Source organism: Halichoeres trimaculatus, unplaced genomic scaffold, assembly GCF_033239565.1.
Source record: "Halichoeres trimaculatus isolate MK-OKI-2021-1 unplaced genomic scaffold, fHalTri1.1 fHalTri1_scaffold_4, whole genome shotgun sequence".
NCBI lineage: Eukaryota > Metazoa > Chordata > Actinopteri > Labriformes > Labridae > Halichoeres > Halichoeres trimaculatus.
Window position 1 is genome coordinate 37,850,869 of NW_027437182.1, and position 8,464 is coordinate 37,859,332.

General features: G+C 42.2%; 1 protein-coding gene across 1 annotated transcript in view; it reads left to right on the forward strand.

Moving 5' to 3' along the window:
* The window catches only part of dab1a (DAB adaptor protein 1a), a 381,277-nt gene that overhangs the window by 22,064 nt on the left and 350,749 nt on the right, over window positions 1–8,464 (forward strand). The gene's annotated exons all lie outside the window — the stretch shown is intronic.

Consider the following 8,464-nt stretch of genomic DNA (forward strand, 5'->3'; position numbering starts at 1 on the left):
TCATCATCATCATCATCACTATCTTCATCATCATCACCATCATCATCACTATCATCATCATCATCATTGTTATCATCATATCATCATCATCATCATCATCATCATCGTCATCATCATCACACGGAGAGCTCTATATAAAGAGTGTGATATGAGGAGGTTTATTTACTGTGCTCAGTGTCTGAACTCTCTCAGGCTCTGGGAACATTTCCATCTGACTTTAAGACTCTGATCATGGAAACTTAGAGTAGAGCTGCAGAGTCTCCAGCTTGAATCCAATATAAATAAAAATATGTATGTATATGTGTGTGTATGTTGCTAGGCGCTGCCCAAGTAGCTGCCTTTTGCAGTAGCTCCAGACACCAAACTTTTTGTGTCTTCAGCGATATTTTTACTACTTTTTCTCCAGTGTTTGTCTGGAGATCCTACCATGGCCGCATTGTTTACATATGAACTCATCTGTTAGCAGTCCGTAGCATATCAGTGCTAACTGGTATAAGGCCTGTTGTCTTCCCACAAGGTGGGGAGAAGGAGGTGTGGACGATGTGCTGGTTCTCAGGTGTGAGCTTAGAAGTGACGACATGGTCCTATCCTTCCATCCATCGTTATTGGGAACGTGGGATCTATCTCCAATAAGATGGACAAGCTAGCTGTGCTAACCCAGCAACAGAGGGAATACCAGAGAGCAGAGTAGCATCATGCTATTTACAGACATGGCTAACAGAGCTAACACCAGACACTAACGGCACATTGGAAGAACTTCACCTGCTGTGAGCAGACAGGATCCAGGAGACAGAGACTGAACAGACTGCTGAAGAAGCTCAGTCCTGGACCCTGTGGAGGTGGAGACTGGCTGGGCTGGACAATGATGGACAAGCTGTCGTCATCTATTTTCTTGTGGACCTTTTTGCACTTTCTATACACTTTCTTACTTTTGTTTTCTTGATTGCTGCTGTGACTTCAGTTTAGTTGTACTTGTAACAATGACAATAAAGTTCTTTTCTATTCTATTCTATTCTATTCTATTCTATTCTATTCTATTCTATTCTGTGCGTGCCCACTGTGGGCTCAGTGCGTGCTCAGTGTGTGTGTGTGTGTGTGTGTGTGTGTGTGTGTGTGTGTGTGTGTGTGTGTGTGTGTGTGTGTATGTGTGTGTGTGTGTGTGCGCTGTCTAGAGGAAAATGGGATGAGTGTAGTGACTTTAAGAGACTTAAATGATGTAACTGATCTGATAGAACCTCAGTGATGCTCTGATGATCAGCAGAGACTAACCACACACACTGAACAAACTAACAACAACAACACAAGCACTGCACACACACTGGTGTGAGTCACCATAATGAGTCAGGACTTCACATAAAGAGCTGGATGTCTCTGAAAAGGACAAACTGTTCAGGCTCTGAGCTCCTCCAGGACCTCACTGATTGGTTGGCTGCTGCTGTGTTGTTTTGAAAGCTGTTAGGGCGCTAATGGACAGCTGACATTTCACACACAAACACACACACACACGCGTATATAAATAGAGGGTGTTACAGCCTCACTCTCAGGGTCTCATGGTCCCTCTGTGTGCGTGCCAGCTCTCCGTGTTCAATGTTACCGAACGTTATCTTGCTGACCGTTTGTGGTGTTGGTTTGTAAACAGCAGCTTGTTGATTGGTATTGACTTGACTCTGCTAACTGTCTCACATGGTTTTTCTGCTGATGACAGCAAACGGGACTCATACAGGTCTCCTCTCTTCCTACCACCCCCAGCTTGTGTTGTGGGTGAGTAGCTGTGTCAGAGTGAACGGAGCAGTGAGGGAGGTGAAGTGTCATTTTGATGAAAGGTGTATTTTTCTCATGTCAACAGGCTCGGCTGCATCACCCTCTCCTTGACTACACCCAGTGGGGATTTTGAGGAGGGGCCTGGGGTGGCAGGTGCCACCCCTGAAAACTCATTGCAAGGCAAGGCAAGTTTATTTCTATAGCACATTTCAGCAATGCAATTCAAAGTGCTCTACAGACAAAACAAGTTATAGAAAACAATTAAAATTCAATTAGAAATGAGATTAATTAAAAAGATACAATAAATCAAACGACAAAAAACAAACAAACAAGATTAAAATAGATTTTAAAACAGATTTTAAAACAGATTCAAAAACAGATTTGAAAAACAGATTTTAAGATAAAATTTGTAGTGCAAAATTAAAGACAAGATATTAAAATGATTTGTTAAAATGCTCTAATAAAAGGCAGCTGTAAAAAGGTGGGTCTTCAACCTGGATTTAAATGAGCTCAGAGTTTCAGCAGACCTAATATTTTCTGGCAGCTTGTTCCAGATATTTGGAGCATAGAAGCTGAATGCTGCCTCTCCATGTTTAGTTTTGACTCTGGGGACTGAAAGCAGACCTGATCCAGAAGACCTAAGTGGTCTTGGTGGTTCATAAGGGACCAGAAGATCATTGATGTATTTTGGCCCTCGTCCATTCAGAGCTTTGTAAACCAACAGGAGTGTTTTAAACTCTATCCTCTTACAAACAGGAAGCCAGTGTAAAGACCTCAGAACTGGACTGATGTGATCCACTTTCTTGGTCTTCGTGAGGACTCGAGCAGCAGTGTTCTGAACCAGCTGCAGCTGTCTGACTGATTTTTTAGGGAGACCTGTAAAGACGCTGTTACAGTAATCAAGCCTACTGAAGATAAAAGCATGGACCAGTTTTTCCAGGTCCTGCTGACTCATCAGTCCTTTAATCCTGGACACATTCTTTAAGTGATAGTAGGCTGACTTTGTAACTGTCTTAATGTGTTTGTTAAAATTCAGATCTGAGTCCATGATCACGCCTAGGTTTCTGGCATGGTCAGTGGTTTTTAACTGTAACATCTGGAGCTGCTCACTGACTTTGACTCTCTCTGATTTGGCTCCAAAAACAACAACCTCAGTTTTGTCTTTGTTTAGCTGGAGGAAGTTTAGGCTCATCCAATCATTGATCTGTTCAATACATTTACCCAGAGCCTGTATGCTGCCATGATCACCTGGTGACACTGAAATGTATAACTGTGTGTCGTCAGCATAGTTATGGTAACTGACTTTGTTGTTTTTTATAATCTGAGCCAATGGGAGCATATAAATGTTAAACAGCAGAGGCCCCAGGATGGAGCCTTGGGGGACTCCACATGTTATTTTTGTCCGCTCAGATGTACAGTTACCTATAGACACAAAACAGTCTCTGTCCTTCAGGTAAGATTTAAACCAATTAAGTGCTGTGCCAGAAAGTCCCACCCAGTTCTCTAGTCAGTTTAACAGTATGTCATGGTCTACTGTATCGAAAGCAGCACTGAGATCGAGCAGCACAACTACTGAAACTGTGCCACTGTCTGTGTTCAGGTGGATGTCATTAAACACCTTAACCAGTGCAGTCTCAGTGCTGTGATGAGGCCGGAAACCTGACTGGAAGACATCAAAACAGTCGTTCAGTGTCATAAAGTTATGTAATTGCTGAAAAACTGCTCTCTCAATAATTTTACTTAAAATGGTAAATTGGATATGGGCCTGTAGTTGTTTTTCACTGTCTTGTCTAAATTGTTCTTTTTCAACATAGGCTTGATCACAGCAGTTTTCAGGGCTTGTGGGAAAACGCCTGAGAGAAGAGACACGTTTACAATCTGTACCAGATCTGATGCCATGATTTTTGAGACTTTTTTGAAAAAATCTGTTGGCAGGATATCTAGACAACAGGAGGAAGAATTTAAGTGGTGTATAATGTCCTCCAGGTTTCTATGGTTTATAGGATAGAATTGTGTCATGATGTTAAGATGGGCTCTAGGTGGGCACAACTCATATCCCAAACCTGATATAGAGGAAGTGACTGTTTGTCTAATCTTTTCAATTTTTTCTGTAAAGAATGAGGCAAAATCATTGCAGGCCTTACTGGAATGAAATTCAAGGCTTACTGACACAGGAGGGTTGGTTAGTCTCTCAACAGTAGCAAACAAGGCACGTGTGTTGTTATGGTTTTTGGCAATTATGTCAGAGAAAAAAGATTGCCTAGCATCCCTCAGTAGTGAATTATAAATTTGAATTTGTTCTTTGTAAATCTCATAATGAATTTGAAGGTTTGTTTTTCGCCACCTACGTTCAGCTTTTCGACACTCTCTTTTTCCATTTCTTACATGTGTAGCATTTCTCCATGGAGATCTTTTCTTTCCTGAGATAACTTTCTCCTTCAGTGGGGCAATGGAGTCCATAACACTTGAAATTTTACAACTCAAGTTGTCTACAAGTTCATTGACTGAGCTGCTACAGGGCAGGGGGCTTGTGGAGGAGAAGACCTGGTTAAAGATTTCACTGGTGCTCTCAGTAATGCATCTTTTGTGGATTATTTCTGTTTGAATCTTTGTGTGCACTGAGATAGTGCTCTCAAAGAAAACACAGGAATGATCAGACAGAGCAACATCAGTCACAACAACCTTGGAAATGTTCAGACCCTTGGAGATAAACAAGTCCAGAGTGTGGCCCTTATTGTGTGTGGGCTCTGTCACATGTTGAGTCAGCCCAAAGCTGTCCAGAGTAAAACTCAGTTCTTTGGTCCCTCTGTCCTGGGGGTTGTCAACATGAATGTTAAAATCACCAACAATAATGACATCATCAAACTCAACACATATTGTAGACAGCATTTCACTTAGATCATCAAAAAAGCTCACACAGTACTTAGGTGGCCTGTAAATAGTTATGATCATGGCTCGGGAGGTCTTCAGCTGAAGAGCAACATATTCAAAAAACTCAAAACCTCCAAAAGTTACCTGTTTGCATTTAAGGGAGTCGCTAAATAAAACTGCAACTCCACCTCCTCTCCTGTGAGCCCTGGCTTCACTGAGAAAACTGAAGTTTGGAGGGGTTGACTCGATAAGAACAGCTGCACTGTTATTTTCACTCAACCAAGTTTCTGTTAAAAACATAAAATCAAGTTTGTGCTCAGTAATAAAATCATTAATTAAAAATGTTTTGCCTGCTAAAGACCTGATGTTTAATAAAGCCATTTTTAGTGCTTTTGGGGCCTCATCACACTTTCCAGTGACAAGCTGTGACTCACAGGAAATGGATACCAAATTTGATAAATTTACGTATCTACAGATGTTTCTTCGTTTTTCCATCAGAGTCCTCTGTTTTCTTCTATTTATCACAGGGATTTGAAAGACTCCTTGAATTCCAAAGGGCCCTGACTTTTTCTGGATAAAAACATTACTGATATCAGTGTTACAGCCCAGACCCGGCACATATCAGTCAGACTCACAGACGTGGTGATTCAGGGGGGGTGGGGGAGCCTTGTGACTTTTGGTTGACGGAGGTTTCAGGCGTGGTGGAGTTGGGGGGGCTGAAAGATAGGGGAGGCTGAAGGGAGAGAGTGTGGGGGTTGGACGTGGTGTCAGCTGAATTCCAATATTGACAAGGTTTTTCATCCTATCGGTGAAATCCAAGAGTGGGGAGTCTGGACTGGATGGAGACAGTTGGAGGCTAGGTGGGGACTGTTGAGGTGGAGATTGAAGGCCTCCTGTTCGGGGCAGGGAAAACTCCTGCTGCTGAGCTGTGAGGGATGAAGGAGATTCCACATGTTGAAATGAGGATGATGACGGTGAAGCTGAAGCCTCTGTCTGGGTCAGCAGTCCTCCAGAGCGCCGTCTTATCTGTTGTTTTGGATTGTCTTGCTTCTTGTCCTTGGCAGGGGCTGCTGGTGTCTGACGCAGAAAATAAAAAATGTTGGAGCTGAGCAGTTGTACTCCTGATTTGTTAAGGTGGAACCCATCCGCCTTAAAGAGGTGTCTGCGTTCCCAAAAAATGTAGAAATTGTCAATGAAGTTCACTGATCGATTAGCACATGTACCTTTCAGCCATCTGTTCAGCACCATCAGCCTGCTGAATCTCTCATCTCCTCGTCGTACTGTTGGCAGGGGCCCACTCACATACACCTCAGTTTTAAGGGATTGAACTTTGTTGAGCAGATCAGTAAAGTCCCGTTTCAGTACCTCTGATTGCTGCTTTGCAACATCACGGGCTCCTGTGTGTATGATGAGAGATTTCACTGATGGATGCTCAGCAGCGATCTTCAGAATTTTATTTGAGATATCAGACACCATGTCATTGGTAAAACACAGTACTTTGGTGTTTTTCAGGCTGCAAAAGCGTTTCATCTCATTCATGGCCACCCCTTTGGCCACCCCAGATCTGATAGGTAGTTGGCCAAGTTCATCAACACAAGAAACAAGAGAAAAGCGGTCAATCAATGGTGATGGCTGACTGACTGATCTGCAGAGAGCTGATTTCTGATCAGCGGAGCTTTTTGCAGTGACCATGCAGGTCTGGGATCAATAGAGCCACGAGATAAGCACGCTGCATCTTCGTATCACCTGCTCCGGCGAAACAGGACAGAGACAACATTTATTGTAACTTGATAAAAACAGATTCAGACTATTGAGAGGTATGGTAACTCACAGTGTTGGGCAGTAACATCAAATAGCATTGTTAGTAGTTTAACTACATTTTTCAGTAACGACGTGGTAGCATCGTTGTTTACAAAAAGAAAAAAACGTCTCAATAGCTTCGTTGATTTTTTTGGGCATGTAGCGCGGTAGCAAAAAGTTACATTAAATATTTTAAAATGATTCATATTGATGTGCTTGAAGCGAAGCTTTCTCCTGCAGTCTCATCTCACACTTGTAAGGATCAGACACTGACGCCATCTCCAAACGCTGCTATGTCTGTGTCAACCAATAGAAGCGGAGGAGCTTTTGATGTCATCACTCAACAATCCCTGCCTGCGACTTCACTGCCCACACACACTCACACACACCTGCTTCAGTTCACTGAGAGATGGCAGAAAAGGAAGGAGAAGAGGAGCAGCTGGAGCAGTCACCTTCCTAAATCGATGAGTTTTTGTAAATAAAAAAAAAAAAAACACGGGGAAAAGTTCTGTGTTCAGATGCCTATTGTGCCAACCCAAGGCAAAGTTTCTGTCAACTTCAACAACTTTAAACACAAATCTGAGAACCCACATACAGGGGACTACTAAATATGCAGAACCAGCAGTTAAGCTAACCACCGCATGTCAACCGTAGAATAAGACGTCAACACAAACAAGCTACTTTTCAACAACCAACAATTTGCGTGCCAGTAAATTGATTAAATTAAGTGTGAGGATGTAGTGGCAGTGTTTGAGTGTGTGTGAGGTGGGGGATAAAATAATTAAATTGATACATATAGGAGATATGGGAGAAAATGATCTAACAGTAAAACAAAAATCTGTATTCAGTGTTACTGTTAACACTAACAAGCAAATGGCTGAAAAAATAATACAAAGGGAAACAAAAGTGATGACATAAACAATCAAATGTCTTAATCTTACATTGAAGACCAAAACAGAGTTCAGTAGTAGAGGATAAAGCAATTTTGGAGAGAATGAATGATGATTTTATATATATATATATATATATATATATATAAATATATTTTTTTTTTCGCACACACACACACACACACACACACACACACACACACACACACACACACACACACACATATATATATATATATATATATATATATATATATATATATATATATATATATATATATATATATATATATATATATATATATATACGTGTGTGTGTGTATGTATGTGTGTGTGTGTGTGTGTGTGTAAGAGAGAGAGAGAGTTTAATTCCGTGATACCAAGGCCACCCTAGACTAACTTTGTGTCCCATCCTAGCCACCTCGGTAAAAAAGTCCTGGATACGCCACTGACTCCACCCCACCCCCATCATCTTTTTCTCACATTTTTGCTGCTCGGCTCTATCTTTTCCTCCCCCCTTTCTCTCCCCTCTCTCTTCCTGTCTGATGTGGAGTGGAGCAGAGGACAGATTGGGGGTATTATTTTTCTGCCAGTGAGTTTCTCTGCTGTGCAGTGATACTGAAGGTCCCATTCTGCTCCCTTGTCCAAGATAAATCAAAAACATTTTTCTACAGCTGCAATCAATGCTCCAGCCTTTTCTCAACAGCTCTGCCTTTTTTTTCTCTGTAACACACACACACACACACACACACACACACACACACACACACACACACACACACACACACACACACACACACACACACACACACACACACACAGATTCTCCTCCCTGTTTCTTCCTGAGGCCTCCCTCTAGAACGCTGACATCAGATCACCCCCTGCAGCGGTCTACTCCTCTGGGAGGGATTTACATCTCATTTGCATCTCATTACAGATTTAATGAAGCAAACTCTGCTCCACTCTGAGTGGAAATGACAAGAGGGGGAGAGGAAAGGTGAGGATGGCTGGGGGAGAGTGGGTCTGCTGCTGACTTTGTGCCTCCAAGCAGCTGTTAATGCAGAACCCTCCAGCCTATCACAGGCAGCTGTGTAAGTCTGCAATTAACCAGAGCCCATAAATAAATGAGAGTGTCATTTCTT